This window comes from Anabas testudineus, chromosome 13 (genome assembly GCF_900324465.2).
Source record: "Anabas testudineus chromosome 13, fAnaTes1.2, whole genome shotgun sequence".
Lineage (NCBI taxonomy): Eukaryota > Metazoa > Chordata > Actinopteri > Anabantiformes > Anabantidae > Anabas > Anabas testudineus.
The window spans coordinates 23,779,385-23,802,650 of record NC_046622.1 but is presented as its reverse complement, the minus strand read 5'-3'; the positions used below and the strand labels follow the sequence as shown (position 1 = coordinate 23,802,650).

The window sequence follows — 23,266 nt, the reverse complement described above, 5'->3', positions numbered from 1 at the left end:
CTAACGTGTGTGTGTGTGTGTGTGTGTGTGTGTGTGTGTGTGTGTGTGTGTGTGTGTGTGAGTGTGTGTGGTGGCTTATTCTCTAGTTTTGCACTCTCTGCCATGTAACGCTATCCCCACCGTGTCCCTTTAGGCGTTCCCAGAGGTCTCAGGCAGCAGAAACAGGAAAACAAGAAACAGGAGGATGAAAAGTGAGGTGGAAGATGTGCTGGTGGACGAGGAGGGATGTCTGATAAAGCGCTTAGGTCAAAACAAAGGAATAGTTTAAGACTGAGTAGTGAAGTTAATGCAGTTCCCCCAGTGACCACAAGATGCAGGCTCCACCTCCAGCAACACTGACATTTAGCCAACAGTTGCACATCCTGGCTTCAAATACAGCATTCACATCATCACACCATGGAGTGGTGGAACAGTCCACCATCTTGTCTGTTATTTCTCCTTCTTCTAGATCTGATTGTCAGTTAGATTTGAATATATAGCATCATTTTTCTGCATGATGTCTGGTGAGACGTGATGGTTCTGCTGCTCCCACATTGTCCGATCAGGCCACTGAAGTTTGAAGTTTGTCACAGAAGTGTGGTTACGATATGAGAGACAGTCACCTTCATGCTCAGGAGGCTTCATCATTTGTACTCAGCACTGGGCTTGGCTCACACATTGTCTGGAGGCAACCAGAGCTGTGTGCTTAATGGAACCATGTGTTCCCACCTCCTGTGTATAGCTGACATTTTGGCTGTGCACAAACACAGACAGTGAAGGTATCAGGTCAAAAGTTCACTTAGGAGTTAATTAGCAATAAATTGTTCTTGCTGACATTCTAAAATGGCAGCAAACTTTAAATCATGACAGAAACCCACCTAGGCCGGGCTGCAGTACTGTCTGAGTACTTACAGTCCACAACACAGCTACAAGAGCAGTAAAAATATTTATCAGATATAAACTGTATGTGTGCGTGTGTTGATTCTAAATCTTCACCTCATTGTTAAAACGGCTAGAGGTTATGTTAACTGAGAACCTTTCACAGAATTAGTCTGGCTATAAGGAAATGTCGGGGAAGTCAAACGGCAAGTCCAACAAACGAGTCACTTGATGAATGATCAACAGAGCGGCTTTAGGTGGAAGCAGCTGCTGAAGTGAAGCGGGCCACCTACAACACACTCAGGACATTTACATTTCCCAGCCTGATGACTGGAGCGTGGAAATCAACCAATCGCAAGCTGGAGTAACCCTGCGGGCAGCCAGTCATACAAATGGATCTGCTCAGTGCACAGAGCTCCACATAAGCCAGGAGCTGAGTGCACTCTGTGGAGGCCAGCAGAGCTAAATCAGCCGCCTGTGTTCTGCTCTTCCTGTCCTACAGCATCTCCAGGAACACCTGATTCCTTTTAAATTCACACATGTACCTCACCTGATGTTTCACATATGATATATTTAGTCATTTAATAAAAACATACAGATGTAGTGCTAGTGTAAAACTGCCCAATGAATACCTTCTAAGTGTGAATGGTTGTTTGTCTCTATATGTCAGACCTGTGATAGACTGGCCACCTGTCAAGGGTGTACCCCTCCTTTTGCCCAATGACAGCTGAGATAGGATTCAGCACTCTTGCGACCCCCAAGTGGACAAGCAGTAAAAAAATGAATGGATGGATTTACAGAACAAATCTGAATTCACTACACTCCAGCAACATCATGATGGTAAGTCAAGCTGGAGTGCTTCACAACGAAGCAAAAGGCTGGTTATTGTTTATATTTTTCCTATATTCGATTATGAATTGCCTCTACTCACCATAATGTCCATCAATCTTCAACCTGATTTCGCTTAGTCGTCTGTGCCATAGACCTCCGTGGTGATCTGAAAACCATTAAAAACACATCAGTGAAACACACCCCGATAAGTTTTTTTTTTTTTTTTAAACTAGCTCCTAACGCAAAAAGCAACCATCATTCTTTACAGCAAACAAATGCAGCCTTTACTGTCATTATGTTACAGCTCCACCATCATACAGGAACTTCTTTAGTTCCAGTGAGAGTCACCAAAGTCATTACAATACATAATCTTGAGTCCTTGAATGTGTTAGCCGAATTTTATCCAGTCCTTGCAACATTTACTGTATATAATACTTTCTGTGTGAAATATCTGTGTCAGTTCTGGAAACGCTGGAGGATCAGCTGGGTAACACTCACAAGCCGTGGCTACTAAAGAAATGTATCACTGTGCCCCTATGCAGATGTGAGGTTGCAGCATGCTAAGCATGATCCCTGTAGAGCAGCATATTGACGCTTGGGGCATGTTCTACTCTACACGCACTGATGTGTAGCAAAATAGGTCAAATCATATTGGTAAACATCTAAAATACAGTAATTAATGAAGATGCAGGCATAGAGCTATTACAACAACATTCTCGGGCACAGTGGCCGATCGTGATTAATTGCAAAAGCTCAGAGTGAAACGAGTACAATGTTCCTGACATTATTCTGTTTAGGCACACAACCAGGCATTTCCTGACAATGACAGCATCATTCTGGAATAGAGGACAGGATTATTTATTTTCACACAGTCGTTACTAAAATGCAACTTGCAGCTTTTTCGGGCCATGTGTAGCAGCTTGGGCTTTTATTAAATCTTCATATATAGAGGAGATCAGCCATGTATTGCCGACTCAACCCCGAGGGTGCAAACAAATGCTACACTGATGCAAGTGTACCAGCACAATGACTGGGCAATAGAATATAACTGGCTGTCATTAGCAACAGCATGTCGGAGGAGCCTGAGGCGAATTCACATGCTAATGTAGCATACTAGTACGACACATATTCACAATACACCCATCTCACTGGTCAGCGGAGGTTTCTTTTTTTTTTTTTCATATTCATGGTTTAAATCTGGAAATCACATGATAGTGAAATGATAATAAAAACCAGACAGTTCTATACCATATACATATAAATAACAAAACCATTCAAGGATTTCATTTTCCAAATCTGCTGCCGCCTCAATCGTACATACGTATATACATAGCGTCTATCCATCTGCCTGATATATGTAATTTTCTTCAGCTGCATTATTGTCCTAAATACATATTTCTGTTGCCCCAAATGCTCACTATAATTCTACCTAATGTGTATTGATCCGCTGCTGAAAATAGTTCCCATTGATTTATTTACAGCTATTAATTTACTTAGATTTTTAAGGCTGTAGCTCAGTTGGTACAGCAGTGATCCGCACCACTTCAATGGTGCAAGCCCAGTTTCTCCTGGTCACATGTTGAACTGTCCTTGGACAAGACACTTAGCCTACAAGTAACAGCTGTATAGAAACTGTATACTGACTGTTGACTGCACAAGTAATTGACAGCATTTTAGGTGAGTAGAGTCTAATTAAAATTCAATTATAGTCATTATATATATGACCACAGCTCATGAAAACTTACAGAAAATTTCAGCTAAATTGTCTAAACCAGAAGTTTCATTAAAAAATAAGTAAACAAAAATGGAAAGACACAAAAATACTTTGTGTATTGCTCTACACAAAAATACAACTTTGTCTCTCACATACACACACATACCAAGACAACCTCTCATTCACTAGATTCACTAGATTCAACATGGAGGAATGGTTATATGGCCCCTAGTTTTTTTCCTGAGGCCAATAAACATTGTGCTGATCAATTATTCATCTGTTCTGCTAGAGTGTGGATATCAAAGCAAGAAAGGCTGGTACTGTCCACCGCCCCTCAACTGATACGGGAAAGACACATCGAGGCTTGAGACAGCCTGCATCAAAGCAGCGCTGCCAGTTTGGAGACTAAAAGAAATAATATCACTCTCTACACTAACGACAGAAACTACATTTCATTTTATCCAAATGACAACATGCAATTATCAACAGCGCTGTCTTCAGCAGCAGCAATAAGTGAATGAACATAAGGTGACACGTTCAAGAATTAGGTGGCTGTACAGACAGATGGATCACCCGAAAACAGAATGCCTCTGGTCCTGGGTATTGCTTGGGCAGTGGAATAAAAAAGGACTCAAGACTGAGAATGGACAAAATCTTCCATAAGCATAAAAGAAAGGAAGGAAACCTTGTAAGCATCTTCACGTAACATCAACACACAGTAAGTCATTATATGACGGGTCCACCAATTGTCAATTAAGTTGGCTCCTCCTTTGAACATAAAGTGCTTTCCATAAGATCAGGATTCGTCTTGGAGTGTGTCCATATATGTGGTCTAGCTGTGACTCTGTTACAGTGTGTGTGCTCTGTGATCCGAGTGGATCTGGGCATGAAAAGCAGAGAAACATGTTGAGTCTTAGCTAAAGTTGGTAGCGGATTCATTACTCCATGACTCAATTTGCATCTTTGTGTTATCTAATTCCATAAATAATGCATTCTGGGAGTCAGTGGCAATGCTGTTAGGGCGCCAACACACACGCTCACTGCCACAACAGTATGGATATCAATGTAGACAGAGTACATGCATACATAAACAGCTGTGAGTGACACATGCAGAGCAAACAACGAGAGCACACCCACTCATGTACTTCCACGGCTAATCTCAAAATAGATTTAGCTCTTTCTCCAACTCAATATATTTCTCTCTCTCACACACACACACACACATACCCACACACACACTTCAATCCAGTCATGGGAATAGAAAGGAAGCATGAATATGAATGGGAGCAAGTCGCTGCTACCGAGTCGCCGTGATTTCTGTCTAGCTCGTGTTCTAACAGGAGTCGGAAAACACCCTGCAGACCTGACTTATTTATAGGCCTTGACTCTTTCACACACACGCGCGTAACCTACACACGCATGCTCGCACTGATAACTCCACGCGTCCTGACACGTATTCCACAAAAACCTCCCAAAGCCGTCTCCCAGCGGGCTCAGAATTCACCAGTTCCTCGTCCTGGTATGGGACTGTCATTTGTGACTGAGGCCCACCATGACACGCGTAGACAGCCACATGGAAGATGAAAAAGTGGAAGAATAAGAAGGAACTGCTACTGAATAAGACATTCATGGTAGTTCCATGTGGGTACGTTTACTACCAATTACACAGCAGCAAAAGTATAAAAGCTCAGTAATATCTACACATTCATTAACTGCTCTGGCATCACATTGCACGTATCATGGGCCCGTTTGCATTCCCAAACTTTTATTGCTACTGAGCTACCTGGCAACAGCTTGTTAGAAGACAGCGGAATTAATTAAAACAGTTTGGTGCCATCAGATTACAATATACACAAGATGAGCATACCAATGTTACTGCTGAGCTACTGAGACTAAATCAGCATATTGCAGGGAGATGATTCTCATCCTCTACTGCAAGTAGCCAGAATTGATTACCCATAATGCAACATGTGGTTTGGGTAGGGTAGTGACGTAGTATTACACACAAAGCAATTGTTGGCAACCGGTGCAGTTTTTTTAGTTAAGTTTGTTGTTTTATTGTTCCTACTATAAGAAAAATGTATTTGTCCAGCAGGTGTGGTCTATCATTCCTCTTTGGTGCTTTTGTTGTGTGCTGAATGGTGAGATTGGGGTTAACAAAGCACATGGATTCACTAAACTCTGAGGTTACTTATTATCAGCAAACGTCAGCGTACAAAACATTCAGCCGCTTTCATATTCTTAGTAAGTGCTGACACTGCCTTTAATGGTTAAAATGACAAACGTCACCAGCAGCAGGCTGTTACAGCTGGGAATAATGAACCGTTCTTCCTGTAGCCGGTGTCTGTACTCAGCAAATGGCTGCTTGTGAAGGAAGGTATTCGACTTTGTAACACTGTTATATAGCCATGTTTGAAGTGAGTGATAGCACAGCTCTAGAAAATGTATTGAAGTAATACATATCCATTCTAGAGGATATCATGGTGCTAGTTATACCTTTACATTTTTCAATAATATGTTAATTTGGAATTTGGATCCAGAAGGTCTTAAACAACAAGGAATAAAAAGGTAAATACATCTATTATTTCAACATGTCAAATACATATTTAATGAACAATTACATGCGGTGCTGGTGGATTTGGCCCCTGGACGTGCCGAATGCATAGAATAGTTCTGTACTGGATCAGACTCAGTATTGGCAGACACAGTATCAAATCCTAAAGGACTCAAGATGATGGGCAAATAAGCTTGAGCAGGACATGCCTAGTAATTACACATCTGCTTTACTAATCCCATTGACAGCACATGTAAGCTGCATTAACTTGCAGACAAAAAAGGAACCTTTAGCATAGGTTTGTAAAAGTTCTTGCAGAGGAAGTTGCTGAACACTGAGCAGCTGGAGTCCTTAGATGCATACAGTGCATATTCACTGCTCCCCAAGCTGTCAATTGTTCTGCTGCATTAGAATATTTCTGACAAGGCAAACACTGAATTAAAGTCCTAAAAGTAGGCATTTTATAACACAGATTGTGGATTAGACGTACTGAGAACTGCAGCCAGCCTCCACATACGAGGTCTTGAGAGTGAGCATGGCAAGAGCATGCCTATTTTCGTCTTGAGTGTGGGTGGATTTGTGACTGGGCTGCTTGGTGCAGAGGAGAAGCCTGCAGCCATAGCAGCCACAATGTGTTAAGGTGAGACAAGCTGTACGAGGCCAACCAGGACTGGCTGACAACTGACTGGATGCAAGATGGATGGAGTGAGAGGCCAGGAGGAGAAGGAGCAGAAAAAAAAGATACTGGAGGAGAACAAGATACTCCCGAGCCTGAGTCTTGCTCGAATCCCATATCTAAGCCAAGCATGAGGCGTTTAGAGCAGATCTAAGGGTTCGAGATCCTCCTGGGTGTAAATTAGGGCCATCAACATAACTGCTGGCTCTGCAGTAACCAGGGATTTTCCCAGTGGGATTGTGCCAAGGCTGAAGGTTTCAGACCAGGTTTCTGTGGAGGGAACACGAGCAGGATAAGGCAGGTATTTATAGCACACAATGCTCTTTTTTTTTTCCGACCTGAACAAGCTGCTGCCATCCTATAACAGCCTGAGGCTGTACACACATAATAATAAAACATATATTCACACAGAAGCATATGCGCTAGCACACACATTTACACACAGCTGTTTTCTTTGAGGATAATTGAGCAAGAACATCTGGTTTCTTTTCAACTTGCGTTTCATTGTGTGCGTCTGTGTGTGTGTGTGTGTGTGTGTGTGTGTGTTCATGCAATTTGCAAACTGTGTCAAACATCTCTCCGAGCTCATGTTTTCTACTGCACAACGAGGTGACAGGAAGAGATGCACATTCCAGATCAGATAGACTGCCTTTGTTCTGAAAGCTGTGTGTGCAGTCTTGGAAGAATCTGAACCATGAGCACACAATATTGCCACAAAACACTACATACATAATGCCACCACATTACACAACGTCTCAACACAAAGGCTTAAATTGCCATGTCTATAATCCCGAGTCGCTTAACCACAACCCTAACAAAGCCACCACACAATAAATTCCTGCTGTTTGCCATTCTCACAGTCGTCTGAGCGGTGAGCCGGCAGGTCGGATGAGGAGCGAATAAGGAACAGACGACCTCGCATCAGTGGAACGGTGGCTTTGGATAGGACAGCCTGTTGTACTTGCACATATTTTCTATATGTCCAAACTGTTTAAGACCGTGACAGAGAGTAGCCTGAAGAACACTGCATTAGAAGCAGCACATTAACCTCTTGCGTTTAACCTCTTTAATGCTAACTGACCCAGCAGCGGGGTCCGTCAGCACAAACAAGCAGGGTTCAAACTGGCAGAAGTTTAAATTTGACTCTCAGAGGCTCCAAAGAAAGCAAATACATCAGGACTGAATGTTGGGAAATGTGAACAAACTGATGCACACGGCTTGTCAAATATTTCCATTTGTACGGGCGCAGCCGTGATACAATGTCAGCATCACACAGAACACACATGTGATACTGTCAAACAGTGTGGAGAAATGTGGACAAATGCAATGCGGGCTCTGACTTAGCGTTCTGGTGTGAATAAACAATTTCTAAAAATGCGTCAGATGTCATTTATAATTTCTAGTCTGATCAAAGCTGTTTATAATGATGTTGCGCTAATGGATCCACCACCAGGGTTGAAGCGTTAAAGAAATGCAATGAGTGCATTTGCAAAGCAGTTGGCACTTTTATCCAAAGTGATGTCAAATTTTCCCTCACGTACACATGCAACAACATTTGGACATTCGAGAGCGAAGGCCTCACTAGAGGAGATTTGGACACGTGGACGGAGGCCGAGCGGCTCCACCACCTGAGGACAAATGTGACACTGAGCGTTTTTGACAACATCACTTTATGCCACACAAAACTCCACTTATGAAGTCATGATTTCTGAAACAATGAGGTTGTCTTATACAGCTTTGTCTGAGCACTAATCCTTATTTAAAAGGTCTTGTCTTTAAATGATTCTTGGGAAAAGTGGAAAGCAAACTGAGCTGTGCGACTGTAATTACTGAGGTAAGATGTTATGTTATCAGCCAGTAGATTCTCAGTTCTCGGGGTTAAAGTCTTACTTTAGCTGTTTTTAGACATGCACTAGAGGTGCTGCACAGTATGCAGCAATGCAAAAACACACATGAAATAGATTAGAAGCACGGCTTCACATCTTTACTAGTCCTTTTTTGAACATTTGCTTAACATTTGTGCAATGATGTCACATCTAAGTTGTTTTGGGCATTTACATTTTGTATGTAGTATGTCTTCCCATAAATATATGGCTCACATCTGCTAAATTCTATCTTCAATAGCACCTAAACCCAAATTTTATGCAACTTTATTTTTAATGTGCACTTGAGGTCTGCCTGTCACACACCCTTAGCAAGTCCATGAGAACCTTGCACATGAAAACAGCATTAATCTAAATACAGTTGCTGTGACCTTCATCACAGGTCTACAAGCACCAGTCTCAATTTCACATTCCAGTATCATGTCAGTGCCCGTCTTTATTTGCTCTCTTTCAATTTGTCTTGATCACTGTCTGTGGTGATTTCATCACTTGTACAAGCCCGCAGCGTTGATGGTCCATACTCATGAAACACTGAGACGTCTGCATGTCCGCTCATCTGTCATGGTTTCATGACTCGCCACTGAAGGGGGGGAGGGCGGGGCTAATTTCCAGCCTATTTCCTGCTCTTGTTGCAGAGAAGCACTTAAGAGGAGAGGGAATGGAAAACAAGCTGAAGAGCATCTGCATGGATGAGTGGCAGAGGAGGGGATGTTAGACCTCAGAGCCAAATAACTCATTAGAGGAAATGTTCCTCTGCAGTTTTGACCTTTTGCTTTGTAAAATCGCTCAAGGCTACCATAAACATATGGCTTATCCATCCGCAGCTCATAACTTATTAATTAATTTGCCATTTTATTTTTTTAATACAGCATCTGATACGTTGGTTGCACAAGCAGTCGAGTTAGAAAATGTTGATGGTTTAATAACTAAAACCTCTGAATGCTGAATGTCTGGAGCACACTGTTTGACATTAGCTACTGCTAGCAGCTCCACGGTTTAGTTTTTAAAATTAAAAACATTTTAATTATTATTCCTTCAATTAATCATGTGGTATATGATATATGTGTCACTATAGTCAGTCAGCAGCTAAAACTTCCTCCTGACACTGTTTTTGGGTCTAAACACTGTCAGGAGGGAGTTGGGGATGGAACAAACACGTCTTTCCCTAAGGAGACTGGAGTCCAGTGTGAAACTGTCACTGTCCTTGTAACCAGTCAACATTTGACATTTTCAATAACTCTAACTATGTTTATGTGGGGCCTGCTTTGCACAGTTGTTATCCAGCGTATTTTAATGGTTTTCCTTTCAGTTTCTTTACTTCTGACTTTTATTGGACATGTCCAACTGGTTGGGCCTGACCACAACACACTGGCATGACAACACCTTAGAAACCCGTTTGAAGAACTGTCAAAAGTTGGCTGGTGAATCAATCAATGTCTGAACAATTTCAAGCTGAATTTAAAAACTCTGACAAGAAAATTTACCGACTAATGCGATGTCCTTTAAGGAAAGTGATTTTGTTGGTCACACCAAGATCTTTGCACCACCTTTAGCATCACGCTCTGATTAGAAACAATAGATGCCTGCTATAGACAAGGTACATTAAATGTAATCCTGTTTAGCCAGGCTTGTGCTGGCACCTATGATGCCCTCCAACTCCGCCTGGGAAATTCCCCTTGTTGTATAATGCACTGACCTGCAGCTCCTCCACTGCTCTGTTGTGCTGTGCTGCAGAGACACAGTCGCTCCACACCTATTACACTCTGTCTCCCTCTAACTCTCAATCCCTTCCCATCCCATTACTCAGATTAAATTTTTTTTCCTTTTCACATTGTTTCCTCCTTCCTCAGCCACCATTCCACTTCTCTCTATGCCTTTGCTAGAGTGAGCTCAGGGTTCAGGTCTAAAACTCATTAGTTCTGGCGCCTTAAAATCCGTTACAAACAAACAGGCAAACATCCAAGATTAATGGCTGCTCAGTGGCTGAGAAAAAAGACTGGCTGAGATTTAGGAGCGCCGCACAACTTCACTCTCTCATGCACTTTCCCAGAGAGACACACACACACACACACCTCTGCTTCAGTTCAAGTGTAGGAGGGATTAACAAACTGACCGTTATTTTACCTCTGTCTCTATCAGTTGTTCAACTTGTCCGTCAGTCTTTTGTTTGTTCTTTCCACCTTCTCTTCCATCCACAGCTATAAATGGATGTCAAAGGAAGGGTGGCAGGAGGGGGAGACGTTGCCATGACAGTGGATGCCAGGGACTCTTCTGGCCAGTGCCCACTGCCTAGCATTCCTACATCCAAACCCTACACATCTTGCCAACTGCAATAACAGTAAGCGACAGACAAAAGCTGGCTGGATCACCCCCCCCCCCCCCCCCCCCTCCCCCCATCCACCAGTTTACAGTGTTAACGGTTTTGCAATTACATCATCATCTAGTTCCCATGAGTCAACTGCAGTCTGGACAGCATGTGAGAGCTTGGTGCTTCTTTGTATGTGGAAACAAGTGTGTTTGAGCATTTCATTTCATTTAATGTTCATTTATTCTACACAAATGTAGTTTACAGAAGTAAGTATTAATTCTATATTGTATTTTACTTCACATACAAGTATGTAAAATATGTATATTCATATATGTATATTGTAAAATCATGTTGGATAGTTATGCTGATATGGGCCGGGTTGATGTGTTTGGAATGAAATGATGCCAAATCATTTGATGGAAGTTAAAATGATCAACCTACAGAGGGCTTGATTAAGGACACACTGAAAATCAAAGTGGAAAAATGATGAAACAGGTGCATTTTACTGAAATTTCATTCCAGCAACCCAAAATGGTACTCAGTACTTTGTATGGCCCTGCATGCTTGTATGCATGCCTGACAACGTCAGGACATGCTCCTAATGAGTCAACAGATAATGCCCAGGGGTATCTCTTCTCCTCTCCTCCGTCCAAGGCATCACTGAGCTCCCGGACAGTCTGAGGTACAACCTGGCAGCATTGGATGGACCAAAACATAATGTCCCAGAGGTGTTCTATTGGATTTAGGTCAGGCGAGCGCGGGGGTCAGTCAAGGGTATCAATTCTTTTATCCTCCAGCAACTGCCAGCGCACTCTCATCGCATGAGGCCGGGCCTTGTTGTCACCAACTGAACCAGTGTAGGGTCTATCAGGGGGTCCAAGGATTTTACCCTGACACCTATTGGCACTCAGGTTGCTGTTGTCTAGTCCATAGAAGTCTGTGCGTCCCTTCACTGATATGCCTCCTCTGACCACTACTGACCCACCACCAAACCGGTCATGCTCAGCAATGTAACAGGTAGCAGATTGTTCTCCACAGCTTCTCCAGACCTTTCATGTCTGTCACATTTTTTCAGGGTGTCTTCTCTGTGCTGGGAGACACAGCAAACCTTCTGAGAATGGCACCTACTGATGTGCCATCCTGGAGGAGTTGGACTGTCTGTTCAACCTCTGTTGGGTCCAGGTATCACCTCATGCTAACAGTAGTGACACGGACCCTAGCCAACTACAAAACTAGTGTTAAAAATATGATTAAAATGTGTTGCTTTAATTTTTTTGAGCAGTGTGTGTATATATATATATATATATATATATATGATATATATGATACATATATGTATGTATATATCCATATATATTTTATACTTTTAAGTTAACTTTTAACAATCTAAAGTGTCCAAAACAGAAAAACGTTTTTCGTCCAGCTAAAAATAATTCCACATGAGGTTGTAATCTGACTGCTATGACAAGTAACTGTTATTTCTAACTTTAATCAGAGAAAGCTGTTAAAGCTTATGTCAGGCAATAAATCAGGCAGCAGTAAGCAGAGGAAATGAAGGCAGGAAAAGTCATCAGAAGTGAAGACAACAAATACAAAACACCTATTCATCTTTCGTAACCTGTTATGTTCTCTAAACATTGTTACTGCAGCTAAATGCACAGCGCCACGTTTATCCACATGCAAACCTAGCTGATCCTGTGCCTGTTTCACGGAGGCACCTCTGTGTTCAGGCAGCTGAGTGACATGAAGCAGGTGGAGACACTGAAAAACAACAGGCCGGCTTTTCATCCCTTAAACAGTTGTACCAGTGTTGAGCACATTTGCAACAAACTGCCCAAACTAGAGACCAGCACCTTCTTTAAGATGGGTAGATAATTTGGGGACAGATTCATTTGTAATAATAAAGTTTCAAGTGTGTACAAGTAGATTTTCACAGTGAATTAAACTGAGAACAATGGCTGCTTAAAGTCACAGAACATTAAACAGTGCAGCCATGTGAAAAATGCTCTGCAGTACTGCTAACTTCAATAACTCACTTTCATAATCCCCTCATGCAAAAAGCAATATACATACATCCATATCATTTAAACTAGTTGATATAAATCTTCCAGGTTTCCAAAATGATTAAAAGTGGATCTGAACCATTTGAGCATGTTGCAGCTGCTGTAGACTATACATTACACTGGGTCCTTTACAAGGCACGTTATGACTAAAACAGATTTCCTGTGGCTGGATTTGGAGCCCAGCTCAGCTTTCTCACCACCGCGGCTCATAAAGGTATCTTAAACCTAGGAAGACATTTACAAGGTGGCTCCATTACAACCGTTTTGATGAAAAACACTAAGCTGTCATGTTTGTGGTACTGACACCCTCTGGCTGTCTTGTTGGGGGCTGAGCGGGTACACAAGCCTGCAAGGCACATCAGGCATCGGGCATAATGAGATTTTCCATAGCTGGCCCTCCACTCAGGGGCCAGATGGCTATTCCTTCTCTAAATCACATAGTGCTGACAGGATTGAAGTGCTCTCATAATGTAACAGACTAATATACACCACTTATGTAAACCTTGTTAGAGCTGCTATAGCTGGTCTTCATCTCCGCAGGAACACACGTTTGTACCACACTGTGGTAAATGTAAAGTTCCAGTGTTTTTCAGCTTGACCTGCTCATTAACCACAGTCGGGCTCTGTGCTTAACTGATGTCTGCTTATTACACATACCAAGGCAACCCCCGCATGTGCAGCAATGCCCAAACATAGAATGTATTAATGTCACGGTGCATGATTGCAAAGTGCAATCATGCACGGTGCACTATCAGGAAAAAAGGTTGAGAGCTTTCTCCCCAAAGAGACGGGACATATGTGAACAATTTTGTACTAGAAAGCTTCTGGAAAGGTTTACTGAAAAACTTACTGAATGTGAATGAGAGCCTAATTTGTAGGGAAGGATTTGCTTTTTAACCTCTGATAGCCTTTTTTTTTAAAGTTAGAGTTCTCCAAATTACGTTTTTATCATCTCAAACACTCCTGAGAGCCAAAGTCATTGTGTCACATCCAGGTTAGACACTGTTCAATGAGCAAATCAATGCAATCCCCCATTTCATTGTGGACCTCTGGATTTCTCCCTGTATTCTATTCCAAGACCTACCCCTACAGCCCAGCTTACTTACAAACCATTGTGATTTTAAAAGAAGATAGTCAACAATTTAATTTTAGCTTCTGATAAATTACAGGTCCAGTAAAATGATAGTGAAAGTACAGTGATGTTATTTCATCATAACATAAATTCATCCAGATAAATCAATGCATCAAGCTAATTTGTTCTTGCTTCTGTAAGACAACCCGATTACTGCTTCACTTATGCCTATATTTTTAGGTGTAAATTCACCCAAGGTTTCATTGGCAGTCCAGTGCATCCATATTTACTGATGCCAGCAAAGAGATTTGATGACCAAAACCCAAACACATAAAATCCTACTGATACAATCCAAAAACTAAAAGTCCTCAACCTCTATTAAAATATTTTCTATATTATTATTATTCTATCTATTCTAGCACATTGGAAATATTTGGCATACTCATTTTATTTTGCAAAGATTCTCCCTGCACATCAGATAAATATTTTCTTAACCCACAACAGGATGCTCTTCATACTGAACTGCACCTCAGAAAGCATGTTTGAAAACAGTGGGGTCATTGAGGAAATACATTTAAATAAATTGAGCTAAAAGCTGGCAGTTGCAGGCAGAAACCTCAATTAGATTTCCAGTTCTTCCAGAACCTGCAGAACCACTTAACATTACAGATGCACCAATCCAATCCACTGGCTCTGATATCAGCCTGAGCCGACGATCCGAAGTGGATCGACTGTCGACCAGATGTGAACTAATGCAAAAACCTCAAACGGTTTCATTTGTGTCATTAAAAATCATTGTTTCCACTGTTAGTGATATGTAGGTAACAGTCACAGCAGGCTGGCTCATGGATTGGATTGGTCCTGAGCTTGGGTATTGAAGCCAATACAGGAAATACAGGAAAGAGTTAAACGGATGCATCTTGACTTAACAGTGCAAAACAATGCAGTACAGTGAGTTCTATGGGCACAAGCTGAAGAAGCTAGAGGGATCATCGACTGTATTTCTATTTCTGGTGTCTGGGATCATGTCCACACAAGATCAGTATTTTGCATTATACAGAACTGTGCAATCTGTGCTTTCATATACAAGATCGGTTTGATGAGATTTTCTATCCATACTGAAACACCAACATGAAACAAGAACAACACAACAGTGCATTTACAAATGTATCCGTGCAGACAGGCCCTTCTGTGAATTTCATTACCAAAAGAACAGAGAGAAAAACACAGACATGTGAAAAGGCTAGGCCGGTGTGCTCCTGCAGACACTCTGTAATGATCCTAACTGTAGCCTGCAGCCTGTGAAGAAAAGGTGACCTGTGGTGCGCAGACAGCAGTGAATGATGAAAGTGTGAGGAAGTGATCGGGGTAAAGAGCTGTTCTTCGTCGCGTTTAGTATGCACGGCCACGCTCCGGGCTGTAGCATGGCAGCGGAGTGTTGATTCACATCAAAGCTTGCTGCTGAGCTCAATTCAGTCACTTATTCACAACGGCAGAGTTTGCATCCTAATAGGCTCCATGCCCTGATCTCTGCTGAAAGATGAACACTTTAGTTTCAGCTCAATGTAGTAAGGCCTTGAGTGAAGTGAAGTGAAGCTCATATTTCATACCCACTCCAACACTGTGTTTGCTCTTTGTGTTTTGACAGACACTTTTAGTTGCTCTTACTGACTCACTGCTGCTTCTCTGCAAGCTCAGGCTAACACCACACCTTTCAGTCCTTTGATTTTCTTCCAAACTCCCAGTGTTTCTACCTGTTTAGTAAAAGTAAAGTTAGCGAAGTAAGCAGTTTCTCTTCTCTAACAGAAATATTACTGTCATTCACTGACTAATGCCTGCCAGTCTTTCTTTCCCACTGTACAGTTCTTAAATAAAATTCAACACTAACTAGATTTGTTTCACATTAAAAGCCTACAAGTGGCATTTCAGCAGCTGGACAGCTTTTAATGTGTAACGTCTGTGTAGGAAGTGTTGAATTCACACTGTACCTACAGGCTGCACAGGCCTGTCCCCCTATCCCATACCTAAGTGCAACATCCAGTGATGCAACAACGCAGACTGCAACAACTGTGATTGATCCACTAGGTAGCATTGCAGTGGTTGTATTATAGACCATGCCCGTCGAGGTCTTCACTCATTTCCCATTAAAAAAATAATTGCTTAACACAGTGCCACTGCATCTCCACTGCCCCCTAGCCATTTGGTGGTGTAATTGCAGAGCAACACAGACACCAGTGCACAATGTAAATGCTCACAACAGCATAGCCTCTGCACAGAGTTAATGCAGAAAGATAAATCAAGCTTAAGTGCAACAATTTCCTCAAGAGGCGGCAGAGAATGTACGTTAATTATGCAGAGTTCATCTGGAAACAGGGTAGGAAAAACATCCCCATACTCAATATGAGCAAACCTGATTAAACATATAAAAGAAAGTTGAAAAAAAGACTTCTTTTATAGAAGATATCTATAAAAGAAGTGTTTCTAATAACATCGTCTACTCCATCTTTCGTTTGTCAACCAAATGTGTTTCGGTTCTAACCTGATGTCTACATGTAATTTGAATTAAACGTTACAAAACCAAATCCTCATCAGCTGCTCATCATTATTGGCTTTCACACATTATGGAAGGTGCACAAAATATCCTGTCCTCACAATCTGTAGTCTTATAGACAAGGATCTAGTTCTTGAAGCGGTTTTAGGCTAATTAAGTCAACAAGGTTTGCGTGTGACCTGGAGTTGCTGCAGGTGCTGAGGGCTCAGGAAACATCAGGTCAAACTATTTGTTTGCACCCCTGTCATACAGGAAGCAGAACACTCCTCGGTGGAACAAAAGCCGAGTAGTACGACTTGAGGCTAGCCAACAGCTACTCTGACACATGATGGACAGGTGCTACTAGCTGTACACGCACCTGTGTCACATAACTTTACATACATAGCTCCACACATAGAGAAACAAGGCTAAACTGAGTATGCATGTCCCGTCCAGTCAGCCTCTCAGGGTTAAACATTCCCATCACATATCTCAGAGGACTGAGCCCAGCAATCACTCCGTCTGCAGAGCTATATCGGCGTGGCTCTGGCCTGCAAGACAAACACCGAGCAGAGGGCAGTGCAGCTAGACCCATGTCTGATGAAAGAGGTCTACTGTTACCATTTCTATTAAAATCCTGGCATTACTACTGTCCACAGCTCAGCAAGTTGCATACCAATCTCCAAGATGACATGATATACATAGACTGATAATAGATATTCATAGTCCTCAATGATGAAGGCTGCACTCCCAGTTCAGACAGACATCCACAGTAGGGCTAAACTATTCATCATTTTTATCTGTCATGTCTTTTATTCCCTGGCTAATTTACTCATCTGTAGCTAATTATAAGTGATTCTTGGAACTGGCCAAACAACAAATACCTCTCGGCTGTTTTTAGGCCGTTTCTGCTGCTGAATTTACCTTCAACTTCAGTCCAAAGTGGTTAATGCAAGGAGAGAAAGAAAATCACATTACTCTGTCACATTGCCTAAAAGTGTGCTTTTGCCTTTGAAAACAAGGAACATAGTAGCGAGGCTTTCTCTAGAGCGAGCCTGAAGAATGCTTCACTTATTTTTAGTCAGCCAGCAGCTGCCTCAGTAGTTTACTCAGTAGAGTTGTAATTAGTGCCATTTAGTTTAACTTTTAACCAACAGATGACTGTAGGTGGTACCAATAAATATAGTTTCACTTATGAACATTGTATTCACACACTGGAGTTTTCTCTTGTTTTGGAAAAACATCCTTAGGAACTTTAACATCAAGCAGAGGTGGTCAGTAGGGTTGGGCGATGACACTTACAGGGGTGTTGGCTGAGGCTGTCCTCCATACCAGTCTATTATACAGTAAGCAAGTTTAAAATTACCAGCTAGTTAGGACTGGGAACCAAAATCAGCCAGCAGCAGTAGCACCTCTCAGCCACCTCCAGTATATCCAGGGACAGTCAGTCACGACACACCGATGTCTATGACAAGAAATAGAAAGCTGACTAACAGAAAGCACTAAGGGCGTTTGTGGTGAAAAGGCTACATCTTTTTATATCTGTAGTAAAATATAATCTTTTTAAATGTTGCTTGTCTTCCATGAGGCGTTCACAATCATTACCCACTCCGGTGAACATCCAGGCTAAGGACTTTAAGATAGTGGACTCTTACAGATATCTGAGTGTTCACCTGAGCAAAAACTGGACAGATAACACAACTGTTATGTATAGAAAAGCCAGAGCGGATCCTTTCTTTCTTTAGCACTACTAAAGACCTTCTTTGACTCTGTAGTGGCTTCAGCCATCTTTTATGGCGCGATCTGCTGGTGCAGCAGCATCTCTACTGCAGGCCGGTAAGAGTCTAGACAAGCTGATCAGTAAGGCCAGCTCAGTCCTGTGGATGCCCTTGGACACAGTTCAGGAGGCGGGAGAAAAGAGGACAGTAGCCAAGCTATCATCCTTGCTGGAAAATGAGTCTCAAACCCTATATGACACAGTGACATCTCTGAGCAGCTCCTTCAGTGATAGACTGTTACATCCCAAATGTCTGAAGGACAGATACTGCAGGTCTTTTCTTCCTGCTGCTGTTGGGCTTTACAGCCAGAGCTGCTCCCAGTGAACAAAAATACATCACAGTACAAACTGTCACTACTACTGTAAATATGGAGAATAGTGCAATTGATTGATGGTGGACATAACATAAATGCTTTTGTTTTTGTTTTGTTATTCTGTTTAGGCCCATTCCCCTATCCCACAGGGTTTACAAACGTAGTGTAGTTTAGCACATAACTGTATAGATGTAGTTGTTGTGTATTGTCTGTGTATTATGAGTAATGTCATCTCTGGACAGCTACTGTTATTTCTGTCCTTTCTGTTGCTGTAACACTGCAAATCTCCCCACAGAGGGATGAATAAAGGTTTATCTTATCTTACTTTATTTTAATTGCATTTAATTAATTTGAATTAATTAATTTAACTTAATAATAAGTCGATTTTATTATCTGGAGCAAGTTTCTTTTTTTTTTTTCTTTTTTCTTTTACCAAAACAAAGAATTGGTATAAGAACCACAATCCATTTCTAGAATCTGAATCAGAATTGCTCTAATTCAAATAAAGCCCACTCCCACAGCCAGTAATTTATGAACTGCATAGCAAACAGCCATTTGTACCAATGTATCATTAGTCCATTAATTGTATTGTCAACCCTGCTGTCTGTGTAGACCTTGGGAGTTTTAAACTGTCCAGATTCTTCTATAGTCATAAGAAACATCTCTGATGTATTACTAAGTAAACTTAGAGTAGAGCAGATACAGCACCTGGCAAAGATAGAACCGATTTGAACACTGAAGCTATGTACAAACAGCTGCTTCATCTATAATAATTCACCAATTATCTTCACTGCTCTTCCTGTTAAGGATTGTGGGGGTGCTGGAGCCAGTCCCAGCTGTCATTGGGCAAGAGGCAGGTACGCCCTGGACAGCTCACCAGTCTACCACAGGGGTGACATATAGGAACAGACAACCATTCACAATCACTGTGAAGATTCTCAGTCATTCAGGTTATGGTTATCCATAAGATGCTATTCAGTGGCAACTGAACTTTCCTTAATTGGGCAGAAAACTATACTTGGTGACTTCTGTGTTCATCAGTGAACTAGTACCCAGTCAGTTAGGACTGATGAAACCTTTTGAATGAAACCTCCACCTCCACACAGAAAGGCACCTAGTCAACCAGTGTATTCAAACCCAGTGATAAACATTAAACCACCATCCCACCTCCATGATAACTATAATTTATTACTTGATAGTTACATTTTGCACATTCTCCAAATTAAATGTAGTGGAGTAAAAAGTAAGTTGAGTGTGAGTACCTCGACGTTGTACTTACTGTAAGTACAGCACACTTCTTGGGTAAAAAACCCTGTGTCATTTTGTATTGTTTGCTTGTAGAAACCTGTCAGTAAAACTTAAGATTGTACTTTTAGATATCCAATATCTAAAGTTTCAACGGACAGTTTATTAGCATTTTTGCGTTTTGGAACTAATTTGGAACATGTGTGAAAAATGACTGTGGGACACATACAACTCTGCTTTCAGTTTAACATTCTCTATCACACTGCCTTGCACCATGAAGAAGGCAAAACTCTGCCTCCAACCAAATTTCTTTCACTTGGAGAAAGAAAAAAACTTTCTTCAATCCACTTGGCCTCTGTCTCCACTGTGCATAATTCATGGCCCTGGTACTAATACATTCAAGTTTGGTGGCTCAGTGGAGCATTTTAAAGAGAGAGGCAAGCCCTGCTCTCCTGCTCTGCTGGGAGCCTCTCAGTTGCTAAGTGGCTGTTTTAACATCCACGACAAGCTGGAGAGCCAGGGACGCAACACGGCACTGTGTCAATATTCATGCAGCACTGAGCGACCTGACATTTACAATGTGACGAAACATAAAAAGCACTGTGAAATGATGCTCGCACTCTTGGGTTACACACAAACTGATACACTGCAGAGTGAACACACAGTGCCCTGCCCTCATCCCTAATCACTCCCAAACTGTATTTTCTTCAATTTCATACAGTCAAAGCACAGCAATAGATAGGTCTTTTATACACACATGGACACACACACAGTGGAAATCTCATTTGGTACAGGCCCACATCAGAGGTGCGAGGAGGTCAGAGGCCACGGCTCCTCCTTATCACGCAGCCACCGGCCAGGCCTCTCTTGACACACTGTGCACCTCCAGAATGGATTGGAAACAGCTTCTATGAAGTGAGACACGGGCCTAGCACTGGCTGTTTGCTACAATTTGGGGCCAATTTTTCATGTTTCTTAAATATCTCATTTATATGCTCAGCCCACTCCCTCCAGTGGCTCTAATCTGTCACCATCAGCCAGGAGGCTGCAGGACTTTCTTGGTTAGTCATCTCCTTCCTCCTGCTGGCCGGCCCTCGTCCTCTTGGACCTGATCCTCACTCTCTCTTTCTCTCTCTCTCTCTCTCTGTCTCTCTCTCTCTCTTTCTCTCTCTCTCTCTCTCTCTTTCTCTGACAGTTCTGCAGGACAGAGAGGAGATGTCACATCAGGGTGAGAGAGCATCTCATGCATGGCAACACAGTAAGCAGAGAGAGTGGTTGGGGGGGCTGCCAGAGGACGTGAAGGAGAGAGATAAGAGGAAAGGTGTAGAAAGATACAGATGAAGGGTTCTCTCTGCCTATCTAAAGCTTAGGTGTTTATTTTGACCACGTAAATCTACCCACCTAAAAATAGCAACTTTGAGCAGAATTAGCTCCAGAAAGAATTACAGAATATTGTTATTTCATCTATTGACATGATTATTTCACCTATTCCTACCACTACTTTGCATCTGGGAGACGATAGTAGTATTGTAACCGACCCTCATGCCAACAAAAGTGACCCATCGAGGCCTAGACTCCACAAGACCTCTGATATCTGGCACCAAGGCGTATTTCACACAATTCCTGAACAATGTTTGCACTGTGGCAGGATGCATTGTCCTGCTCAAAAAGGGCCCCTGACATTCAGAAAATACTGTTGCTAATAAGGTGTGTTGTGGTATGTATGTGGTACATGTCAAGGTAACATCCCAACTAATGCAGTTCCCATGTAACGGGCTACCCTTCGCTCGAGAGCCTTGGGTGCCCGCCTGTTGTTCTTTTGACCACTTTTAGTAGATATTGACCTCTACATACTGGGAACAGTCCACAGCATCTGCTGTTTTGGGGGTGCTGTAGTTCAGTCATCTTGTCAGAGTTGCCCCTGTTGCTTTGACTGTTCATTTATCAGTGTTTTTTTTGTTGTGGCACTATAGTTAACAGATCAGTGGAACAATCGGACCAACAAGCTGCACTTTAGACCAATGCTGCACATCATAATTTAGATTTTCATTTGTAGTGACACACTCTAAATAAAGTCATCTCAGGTCTATCAGTGACTCAGACTCAGTGAGCTTTTTTTTGTTTCCCCCATCATGTTACAGCCTATATCTAGAAATCCAATCTACAAATCAAAGACTTTACTCCAGAGATGGTAGCCTGGGCAGTGGAGTGCAGTGCAGCCAGTGAAATACACTTCCAATCCTATTATGTACATATGTTCTTCACTTTGTTGTGTAAACCAATGTCGTTCTATATGAATCCCTGCTAAGAAATTGCCAATTTATCCAATTCACAAAGGCTCACTCCTGTTCTGTCTCTTCATCATGAATGTGTGGCCCCAAGCCTCAGACCAGCCATCACAGCTGCCCTCACCATCCCCAGTCACCAACACACTCACCAGACACCCTTTTAACAAGGTTATAACCCAGAGCTGCAGATCAGCCCGCTAAATCAAATCAGAATGTGTCATATTCCTCTGTCATCTAGACTTCCACCATGCCTTCAGTGGACGTGGGCTGTCAGAGCCATTTAGCAGCAGCACACTAGGAAACACACTGACAAAATACACACTGATGTGATCAGAACACATCTGTTCCTGCTGATATACTGGGTGTAAACTAGGAGCAGAGTGGAGGGGAGTCAACACCAATACAAGCGAGCATACAAATAGCATCTGAAGAGAATCAGGACAGTTTCTGTGGATCAAATAACCAGGATGAACACCGGGGTTGATATACAGTAGGTGGTGTTTGCGTGTCACACTGTGGAATGTTAGCTGTTTCAGTTTGTTCAAAAAGTCACAACTAGAAGTGTTGATAACACTCATGGTCATCTGAGGCTATCCATACAGTGAGAAACTCAAACAATCATTATTGATTTATGCCAGTGGAGGGCTCACCTTCTAAATCTTATGTTGTCACTCTAGCAGAGTTATCATGGCAATACTGCGTTAGTACAGATATTAGTGCATCTCCTAGAAGAGGCAATGTGGAAACAGAACAGTTTAGTCAGCCAACTCACATGTTTATGTATGTACAGTATTTTGAATATACTGTCATAACTGTCAGAGTTATGACAGGAAAGAGGAGAGAGAAAAGAGCAGTGGTCAGTCAGCTCCCTGTGTGAGGATGTAGTTAAACTAAAAGTATCTCAGCTGCATACCATATCTAGTTACTCTTGTACCCTTGTTTGTGTGTCATTCATCATGACACATGCATTCCCCCCTTTCTCACTGGCCTTGGTGTGTGGATCATGTAACTGCTACACCAAGTATGCTGTTCTCATTAGTCCTACATGCTTGTTTTGTTGGCCCTACTAGAATAGATAAAAAGGTCATTGTTTGTTGCTTATAATGACTTTACCCTTTTTTATATAACTCCTGCTGACCTACTTCTTGGACTT

General features: G+C 42.1%; 1 protein-coding gene across 1 annotated transcript in view; it reads right to left on the bottom strand.

Annotated features, from left to right (window-relative positions):
- The window catches only part of fat3a (FAT atypical cadherin 3a), a 129,480-nt gene that overhangs the window by 90,058 nt on the left and 16,156 nt on the right, over positions 1 to 23,266 (bottom strand). The window contains exon 2 of the mRNA XM_026379071.1: positions 1,790 to 1,855. The gene's annotated coding sequence lies outside the window, so the exon portion shown is untranslated. The remainder of the gene's footprint in view (positions 1 to 1,789; positions 1,856 to 23,266) is intronic.